Raw genomic sequence first — 9,743 nt, forward strand, 5'->3', positions numbered from 1 at the left:
TTTTCTTTTCAAGACAGAGTCTTGCTCTGTTGCGCAGGCTAGAGTACCATGGCATCAGCCTACCTCACAGCAACCTCGAACTCCTGGGCTCAAGTGATCCTCCTGCCTCAGCCTCCTGAGTAGCTGGGACTACAGGCACACGCCACTACGCCTGGCTAATTTTTTCTATTTTTAGTAGAGACAGGGTCTCACACTTGCTCAAGCTGGTCTTGAACTCCTGAGCTCAAGCAGTCCTCCTGCCTCGACCTCCCAGAATGCTAGGATTATAGCCGTGAGCCACCACACCAGCAGATTTAACCAATTCTATTCATAGTACAACTAGGGTAAAAATATGCATTTTGAAAAATATGGCATCCTTAAACCAAATCCTTAGAAGGGAAAGAAGGTGCAAGCTGTAGATATGGTAGAATGAAGCTATGGTAGAATTGAAGCTATGATCTTGGTTTCCCTGGGACTGTGCCTTCGTAAACTGACTTCCTAGTTCTAGGGGTCTAAAGAGAATTACTAAGAGATGCAAATCCTGTGGTGTTTACATTAAGTAAGCACAGTGCAGCCAGCGCACTCTGCACATGCAGACCGAGATGTGGAGGGAAGGAAGCCGGGCCAGGCAGGGCCAGCGAAACCACCACATCCTTATTTCCACTTTGTGCTTCATGGCAGGAGAGGGAGCGGGTGAGGATTGCAGCCATCTCTGCCATAGGCCACATGCTGGGCCGGGTCAACAAATACAAGCCAGGAGCCCCCATGAAGAAGGAACTGTATAAATTTTTGCTCCCACTCCTGTTAAGCATACAGGACAACAACACCGAGGTGGTCAAGGTACACTGGTTGTCTCTGTCCTCCCACCCCCAGGCCCCCTTGTGCCAGAGCAGAGCCCCTTCCCTTTGGTTCTCCCTTCATGAGCCTGGCCTTGACTGTTACGTCCACCACCTTGGCGTCCTCCTCTAGGCTGGCCCTGAGCACTCTCACCCTGACTTCCTGCTGTAGGGGCTTCCACTCAGCCCCTGGCTTGGCAGTCATAGCAGTGGGGTTTAGGGATTCCCTTCTCTGCACCCATAGGCCTGTGGAGGGGCCCTCACTGAATGGGTAGAGGTCATCGGCTGGTCGTCCCTGACCCACACGTTCCAACACACCACCCTCAGCGACCACCTCCAGGTGATAGAAGAAACCTGAAAGTACCTGGTGAGTGAGAGTCTCTGAGGAAGCTGGGTCTCCAGGTTCAACCTGGGGACACAACAGTAGGCTCAGTGGGCAGAGGGGACAGCAGACAGATATGTCCCTTCAGTTCCCTGCCCCTCAGTCTTTAGCATCAGCAAACGCTGAGAGCCCTCACCTGGGAGGCCAGGCCTGGTTCTGTGTATTTGATCCTCCTGGCGTCCCGATGCTTGCCTCAGAGGCTGGGGAGGTCATGCCGGGTCACTGCATGGCCACAGGACAGAGGTCCTCTGGTTAGAGTGGCAGGAGCCCCGAGCGGCAGGAGTTGGCAGGACTGTAGGTCAGTAGTCGTGGTGTCAAGGATCTGTGGCTCCTGCCATCAAGAACAGGCCAGAGATCAGGAATCCTGGTTGGAAAGTAAACATTTAAGGGCTGAGCAAGTAGATTAGGAACTGACACGAGTAAGTCTGATAATCTGAATTGCTGCTTATGTAGGTAGAGCACTTTACAAAGCGTTTCACAGCCACTACCCCACGGATGCCTTACGGTTACGTGAGGGAGGCTGGGCAGGTTTTCCCTCAACTCTACAGAGAGAACAGTGAAGCCAGGAAGGGTCAGGGCCAGTATTCAAACCTGGGTCTCCTGGCTCCGAGAACATTGGTCATGTTCTCCCTTCTCCTGTCGGCAGCCGGGAGCAAAGTTCTCTCTAGGAACTTCCTGCTGAGTGTGTGCTGTTACTGGGTGGGAGGAGTTGGGGGTCTGAGTGTGCAGGTTAGAGCGGAAGCTGCCTGGAGACAGACCAGGGCTGCTGTGCACAGGGTGGGCGGTGTGGCTGCCAGAAGGACTTTGGTGGCATTCCCAGTGGCCCCTGTCCTGCTCAGCACCACCGTCTCTGGCTCCACAGGTGCACACAGGCAAATACCAGCTCATGGGGGAGTTGCTGTCCCAGAGCTTTGGCTTCCTGAAGAGCCCGCAGACCTTCCTAAGGGCAGCTGCAGTCACTTTCATAGGTGAGGCGGTGGCTCCTGGTAATTCCTCCCTCCTCCTTCAGCGGGGAGCCCTCCTTGACCTCCGCTAAAGGCCAAGCAGTCCCATGGTGTGAAGAAGCAGGTCACCTCTGTTCCAGCCTGGACCTGATCAGAGAGGTGGGCCTGTGACCAGGCCTCACATTCTCCCTTAGAAAGGCTCGAGGGGAGAAAGTGAAGCCCTGTGCCTTTACCCCAGCTCCGCATGGTGCCCCATGGCTGGACTCTGCTTTGTGGGGCAGAGAGCCACGTGCACTGGAAATGGGAAAAAACTGTTGCTTCCACTGGGACCCCATGATTTCCGAAATATTTTTGTTTCTAATCACAGTAGGAATATGTGTTAATGTTAGAAAAACTAAAAAATTCAGATTGGCAAAAAGAAGAAAATAAAGAATGCCATAAATTCCAACGTTTATGTTTAACCATGGCTAACACTCTGGAGCCTTTTTCCTAAGAATATACGACATCGTATATGCCATTGTATATTCTTCAACCTTCTCGTTAATGACTGCATATTATTAATTCAATTGTATGGATGGATGGATGAGACAATTGAAATGACATAGTCCCAATATTCGACATTCTGTTATGATTTAATTGTCATTTCTTGTTTTTATAAGCAGGGATGCAGTGGTTAAGTCTCTGCATCACATCATGATTATTTTGTTAAAATAAATTTCAAGTAGCATTGCTGGACCCAAAGCATATGCAAAATTTTAAGGATTTTGGTGCTCATTGCCAAAATGCTCTCTAAAAGGGTCGGATCATTTTCTGCCCCCACCAGTGCTGTACATGAGCTTCCATTTCTAGACAGTTGCCAACCCTGGGTAATATTTTTAAACTCATTACCAATTCCATAGGTGAAAAATAGTATCTTGTTGTTGTTTTGATTGTTAATATTTTTTGTCAGCAGCGAAGTTAAATCTTTTTTCTGTTTGTTGGCAACGTGTATTTCATTTTTGCTAATTCATAGCTTGATGCCCTTTGTCCATCTCCTATTGGCGTAGCAGCCCCATGCAGGTTAACATCCTGGGCTTATGCTCTACTGGACACCCGCTGACAATAATTTTGGGTTACAGCTGCTCTGAGGGTTCTTCCATTAAGACACTGCTGTCTAGGCTGCAAGTCACCTCTGCGGTATACTCCTTGCTAGAAACTTGTTTACAAGTTTCCTTATTTATTACTGAATGTGGGGAAGGAAGCAATCTGAAAATCCAGGAACTCTGGAATGATTTTACATCTGTCCTGTCTTTAGGATTCACAATTAAGAAGAATAATATGAAACACGTATACGAGGAGGATGTGCAGGTGGTATGGAACGGTGAGTCTGGGCCTGGTACCCAGGTTCTGCATTACACAAGTGGGTAGGCTGGGGTAGAATCGAGGATGGGGACATTCTTAAGGACATATTTCATTATTTTATTTTTACCACGATCAATGTAATATAGAAAAGTAGCAAATGGAGAAAAGTAGTAGGAAGAAACAGATTTTCCGTTGTCTTACTCATTAGAAAAAACACTGCTAATATTTTGGGAGGTATCCTGCCCGTCAGTGAGCACTTACTATGTGTGTAGGTGCTTACTCTGCAATGGTGTTCAAGACAGACATAGTTGCTGCCCTTAAAAACTTGCAATCTTTTGTTCTTTTCTATTGCATTAAACTCTTATCAACATTAATTTATACTGATAGAAAAAGCAAACAGAGATAGTCTTTTTCTAGAAAAAAGAAAAGAAAAAGAAAAAGAAGCAGCAGCATTATCAGTAAAGGCAAAGACCCATTTACACTCCTGCCACATCTCACCCGTCTCCTCTCCCCCTCCCTGTTTGCTGTAGAGTTTTGTACTCTTTTTCCATGTATACGTTACGTTTATATGTGAACAGTTTCTGAAATCTGCTTTTTTCCCACTAATATATAGGTACACACAGAGCTACTGCATTCCCTTAACTGCAGCGTGGTCTTCCATAGCATTGATATACTATAGTTTATTAATCATCTCCCATATGCACGAACATTTATGTTGTTCCCAGTTTCTCACTATTCAAGCAACTCCACCACAAACATTCTTCTCCCCCTCTCTCTCCCTCCCCTCTCTCTTTCTGTGTGAGCTGTCCAGAAAATATCCAGCCATTTAACGTGAAAAATTATATTAACAATGGCTGCATACTCTCTGGACAGCCCCTTTGTGTGTGTGTATATATAATATATATATAAAGGTTTCTACAGGCTACATACCAAAAAGTAGACTTTTGTCATGCATATTAAGCTTAACAGAGTGTAAAGTAAAATCACATTTGAAACTTCCCTCCCGTTTTTGTGACATTAATTCCAATCACTGTCCTCCCCAACTTACAGGCTTTTGTTCGCGAATATTTTACTTCTATTTTGTTAATCCAGAATTTAGATGCTATGATTGTTGTTCTTTTATACAAAATCTTTAGACTTACATACACTCCTCAGCATTCCCTTGTGCATGTCTGACCGTCCTTTGGGGGCCATTTTTCTTCATCCTGGGGACTATCTTTTAGAAATTTCTTTAGTGTTGATATCTTGAGGTGTGTTCTCTTGGTTTTTGATTATAATGATTTTATCTTACTCTTTTTCTTTTTCATTTTTTATTTAAGTAGATTTAGGGGGTATAAATGGTTTTATGTTACATGGATGAATTTTATAGTGGTGAAGTCAGGGCTTTTAGTGTACCAGGCACCCAAATGGTACGCGTTGTACCGGATAGGTAGCTTTTGATCCCTCCCCGTCCTCCCACCCTGCCCCTTCTGAGTCTCCAGAGTCCCTATACCACTCTATGTGATCCTGCATACCCATCGTTCAGCTCCCACTTATAAGTGAATCCCTGCAGTATTTCACTTAGGATTATGGCTTCCGGTTCCATCCAAGTTGCTATAAAAGACATGATTTCATTCTTTTTTATGGCTGAGTAGGATTCCATTTTATATATATCTCACATTTTCTTTATGCATTCATCAGTCCATGGACACTTAGTTTGATTCCATATCTACACAATTGTGAATTATGCTGCAATAAACATATGAGTGCATATGTCTTTTTGATATCATGACTTCTTTTCCTTTGGCTAGGTGCCCAGTAGTGGGATAGCTGGATCGAATGGTAGGTCTACTTTTAGTTCTTTGAGGAATCTCCATACTGTTTTCCACGGCAGTTGTACATTCCCACCAACAGTGAATGAGCACTCCCTTTTCACTGCATCTGTACCAATATCTACCATCTTTTGACTTTTTAATAATGGCCTTTCTGACAGGGGTAACGTGGTGTCTCATTGTGGTTTTTTTGTTTTTTTTGTTTTTTTTTTGAGACAGAGTCTCACTGTGTTGCCCGGGCTAGAGTGCCGTGGCGTCCTAGCTCACAGCAACCTCAAACTTCTGGGCTCAAGCAATCCTTCTGTCTCAGCCTCCCGAGTAGCTGGGACTACAGGCATGCGCCACCATGCCCGGCTAATTTTTTCTATATATCTTTTAGTTGTCCGATTAATTTCTTTCTATTTTTAGTAGAGACGGGGTCTCACTCTTGCTCAGGCTGGTTTTGAACTCCTGAGCTCAAACAGTCTGCCCGCCTCGGCCTCCCAGAGTGCTAGGATTACAGGCGTGAGCCACCGCGCCCGGCCTCATTGTGGTTTTAATTTGCATTTCCCTGAAGATTAGTGATGTTGAGCATTTTTTCATATGTTTGTTGGCCATTTATATCTCTTACTTGGACAAACGTTTGGTCATGTAATTTGACCATTTTTTAATGGGGCTGTTTTTTCTTGCTGATTTGTTTGAGCTCCTTGTAGAGTCTGGATAGTAGTCCTTTGTTGGAGATGTAGCATGCCAATATTATTTCCCATTCTTTAGGTTTTCTATTTATTCTATTGAGTATTTCTTTAGCTGTGCAGAAACTTTTTAGTTTAATTAAGTCCCATTTATTTATTTTTGTTTTTGTTGTATGTGCCTTTGGAGTCTTAGTCATAAATTCTTTGCCCCAGCCAATGTCTAGAAGAATTTTTCCTAAGTCATCTTCTAGAATTTTTATGGTGTCAGGTCTTACATTTAAGTCTTTAATCCATCTTGAGTTAATTTTTGTGTATGGTGAGAGAGAGGGACCCAGTTTCATTCTCTCGCATGCAGCTCTCCAATTTTTCCAGCACCATTTGTTGAATAGTGTACGTTTTTCTCTGCTTTGTCAAAGATCAGCTTGTTGTAGGTGAATGGTTTTATTTCTGGGTTCTCTATTCTGTCCCATTGATGTATGTGTCTACTTTTATGCCAGTACCATGCTGGTCTGGTTGCTATAGCCTTGTAGTATAATTGGAAGTCAGGTAATGTAATGCCTCCAGATGTGATCTTTTTGTTTAAGCTTGCTTTGGCTATTCAGGCTCTTTTTTGGTTCCATATTAAATTTAAGGTTGTTTTTTCTAATTCAATGTGAACAATGGCATTGGTATTTTGATGGGAATTGCATTGAATCTGTAAATCACTTTGGGCAGTATGGACATTTTAACAATATTGATTCTTCCAATCCACGAGCATGGGATGTTTTTCCATTTGTATTTCAACAATTTCTTTCATCAGTGTTTTACAGTTCTCCTTGTAGCGATTTTTCACCTCCTCGGTTAAGTACATTCATAGGTATTTTATTTTATTTTATTTTTTGTAGCTATTATAAATGGTATTGAGTTCTTGATTTGATTCTCAACTTGGCTGTTATTAATGTATAGAAATGCTACTGATTTGTATGCACTAATTTTGTAACCTGAGACTTTACTGAATTTATTTACCAATTCTAGGAGTCTTTTGGGGGAGACTTTAGGGTTTTCTAGATATAAGGTCATAACATTGGCAGACTGGGTACAGTGGCTCATGCTTGTAATCCTAGCACTCTGGGAGGCCAAGGCAGAAGGATCACTTGAACTTAGGAGTTTAACACCAGCCTGAGGCAAGATCGAGACCCTGTCTCTATTTTAATAAATTTTTTTTTAAAAAGGTCGTATCATCAGCAAATAGGGATAGTTTGACTTCCTCTTTCCTGATTTGGATACACTCTTACTTCCTTCTCTTGCCTGATTGCTCTGGCTAGGACTTCCAGTACTATGTTGAATAGAAATGGTGACAGCGGGCATCCTTGTCTTCTTCCAGTTCTTAGTGAGAATACTTTCAACTTTACCTCGTTCAGTATGATGTTGGCTGTGAGTTTGTCATCCATTGCTTTTATTATGTGAAAGTATGTTCCTTCTATGCCTAGTTTGTTAAGGGTTTTTATCATGAAAGAGTGCTATATTTTATCAAATGCTTTTTCTGCATCTATTGAGATCATATGGTTTTTGTTTTTCCTTCTGTCTATGTGGTGAATCCATTTATTGATTTACATATGTTGACTCGTCCTTGCATCCCTGGGATGAAACGTACTTGATCATGGTGTATTATTTTTTTTGATGTGCTGTCAGATTCAATTTTCTAGTATTTTGTTGAAGATTTTTCCATCTATGTTCATGAGAGATAGTGGTCTGTAGTTTTTTTTGTTGTGTCTTTCTCAGGCTTTGGTATCAGTGTGATACTGGCTTTGTAGAATGAGTTGGGGAGGATCCCCTCCTATACAGTGTTCTGGCAGTTTCAGGAGGAAAAGTTTAATTGCTTAATCTACTGGTTGATCAATTTTTGTTTATTTTTCCAAAGAATCAAATTTTTGTTTCATGGATCCTTTGTATTGTTTTTTTTTTTATTTTCTATTTCCTTTAGTTCTGCTCTGATCTTTGTTATTTCTTGTCTTCTGCTGCCTTTGGGTTTGGTTTGTTCTTGTTCTTCTAGTTCCCTGAGGTGTGACATTAGCTTTGTACCTTGTGAAGTTTCTGTCTTTTTGATGTAGGTATTTAGTGCTATGAACCTCCCTCTTAGCACTGCTATTACTGTGTCCCAGAGATTTTTGGTAGCTTGTGTCACCATTGTTATTCAATTCAAAACATTCTTTGATTGCCATCTTGCTTTCGCCATTGACCCAAAGATCATTCAGGAGCAGGTAAACTTCCATGTATGTGTATAGTTTTGAGAGTTCTTCTTGGAGTTAAAATTTCTAGTTCTATTCCACGATGGTCTGAGAAGACACATGGTATGGTTTTGATTTTTCAAAATTTGCTAAGGTTTATTTTATGGCCTAACATATGATCTGTCTTAGAAAGTGTTCCATGTGTGGATGAGGAGAATGTATATTCTGCAGGGTTTTGGTGCCTCCGTACACACTCTTGCTCTTCTCTTCACTGTTCTCCACTAGCAGCCAGATTCTCTTTAAAACGTGGGCATTGGGTCATGTCCCCCCTTGCATTAAACCTTCAGTAGCTTCCTACTGCTCTGAGGGTCACAGTGTGGCCCTAGATGGTCTGGCCTCTGCCTGCCTCTCCCCGCTCAGCCTGCATCACTGCCCCCTCCCCTCAAGCTGAAGCCACACTAGCACTTTCTACAGCATGAACAGACCCCTCCCCCACGGGGAATGCTTCTGCCCTCATCCTGCACATGGCTGGCCCTCAGGCCAGCTCCCCTGCTTTGCATCTTGGCTCAAATGTACCCTTCTCAGAGAGGCATCCCCTGCCTGGCCTGTCTGAAGGGATCCTTCCTAATTATTCTCCCTCATTAGTTGGTTCACCTTCCTTCTTTGGACTTAATTTGGTTTTACTTGTTTATTTTTCTTTCCCCCAACAGAATGTTAACCTCCTGAGGGTGGGGACTCTGTGCCTCTTCATCACCACTGTACCCTCAGCACCTAGCACAGTGCCTGGTGATAGGAACTACTCAATAAATAGTTGCTGATTGAATTCATGATTCTTTATAACAGTGAAAAATTGCAAATAATCTAATTATTCACTAATAGCAGGTTCATCAAAAAATATAAAATCATGTGATTGGATATTTTGCCATATAGAGGAATATTTTATGGGAAGAAAAAATATTAATCCTATTTTTGTAAATGAAACTTTTATCTATACTGGGTGTTTAAAAAACGTATTGCCAGGATTGGCACCAAACTATTAGCAGTGTTATCTCTAGGGGTGAGTGATTTTTTTCTTCCTTTCCTTTTTAAAAAAAAAATAGTTTTTATTTTAAATATTTTCTACAATGAAACAATTTTTGATAGTGACAAAAATTATTCTAAATGGACTCAGGTGGGGATGTCCTGGCCTGTGGGGTGAAAAGAGAATGGGGGTTGGGTTGACAGTTCCTAGAGATCAGAGTTTCAGTTGACCTCCCCCTGGTTTCAGCTCTGGAAAAGGTGAACGACGACCCAGAGCAAACTGTGAAGTCTTTGGCCCAGGCCATCCTCAATGAAGCTGACGCCGTTCCTACCTCCCAATTCCCCAGAATGTCCAGGATGAGCATAATGGGCATCAAAGCACCAGCAAGGAAGAAACACCTTTTCAAACAGGAAAAAGACCATCAGCAAGAGGAAAATCACCACCTCCGGCTCCAAGGAGTTCTCCGTGCCCTGCACAGGTGGCGAAATAGGAGGGTGAGAAATGTTCTACATTAAGAGGCTATGCCCCATAATATGCTGAAATTAAATAAA

Source organism: Propithecus coquereli, unplaced genomic scaffold (assembly GCF_000956105.1).
Source record: "Propithecus coquereli isolate 6110/MARCELLA unplaced genomic scaffold, Pcoq_1.0 Scaffold1379, whole genome shotgun sequence".
In the NCBI taxonomy this organism is placed as follows: domain Eukaryota; kingdom Metazoa; phylum Chordata; class Mammalia; order Primates; family Indriidae; genus Propithecus; species Propithecus coquereli.